This window comes from Durio zibethinus, chromosome 14 (genome assembly GCF_047325235.1).
Source record: "Durio zibethinus cultivar Kanyao isolate XHJ-2024 chromosome 14, ASM4732523v1, whole genome shotgun sequence".
Lineage (NCBI taxonomy): Eukaryota > Viridiplantae > Streptophyta > Magnoliopsida > Malvales > Malvaceae > Durio > Durio zibethinus.
The window spans coordinates 15,948,025-15,948,682 of record NC_143175.1 but is presented as its reverse complement, the minus strand read 5'-3'; the positions used below and the strand labels follow the sequence as shown (position 1 = coordinate 15,948,682).

Below are 658 nucleotides of genomic sequence, written 5' to 3'. Positions count from 1 at the left end.
AGGATCCAAACCAACATTTAGGGAACTTCTTAGAGATTTGTGATGCTTTTTGCCATAATGGCATTACTGATGGTTCTATTAGACTTAGACTGTTTCCCTTTTCCTTACATGATAGAACAAAAAGTTGGCTTACTTCAATGCCCCTAGGATCGATCACAAAGTGGGATGATCTTGCTTACAAATTCCTACAAAAATTTTTCCCTCCGGCCAAAACTGCTAAGCTTAGAAATAACATCACCACTTTTAGTCAGTTTGAGTTGAAATCCCTTTATAAGGCCTAAGATCGATAAAAGGATTGGCTTCGGAGGTGCCCTCACCATGGCTTACCTCGATGGCTTGAAATTCAAATCTTTTACAATTAACTCTTAGGCAACACTATATTGTAATTGATGTTGTTGGTGGAGGTCTCATGGGAAAATTAGTTTAAGATGCTTATGAGCTCATAGAGAACATGGCAGCTAATTACCAATGGTCATCCGATAGGAAAAACCCTAAAAATATGGTGAAAGTTTATGAGATAAATGCCTTTAGTGCTATCACTGCTCAAATAGCTAGTCTAACTAAAAAAATAGAGGCTTTAGGATCCAGTTCTCATCCTTTACCTACGCATACACCTTACCCCATCCAGTTTATTCAAGACCCATTCTTCAGCTATGAT

The 658-nt window shown here is 38.0% G+C and overlaps 1 non-coding gene across 1 annotated transcript; it reads right to left on the bottom strand.

Moving 5' to 3' along the window:
* Positions 1 to 218: 218 nt before the first annotated feature.
* On the bottom strand, positions 219 to 325 carry LOC149515085 (small nucleolar RNA R71). The gene has a single exon (XR_016327912.1). It is a non-coding gene; the product is annotated as a small nucleolar RNA R71 (small nucleolar RNA).
* Between the last annotated feature and the right edge of the window lie 333 nt (positions 326 to 658).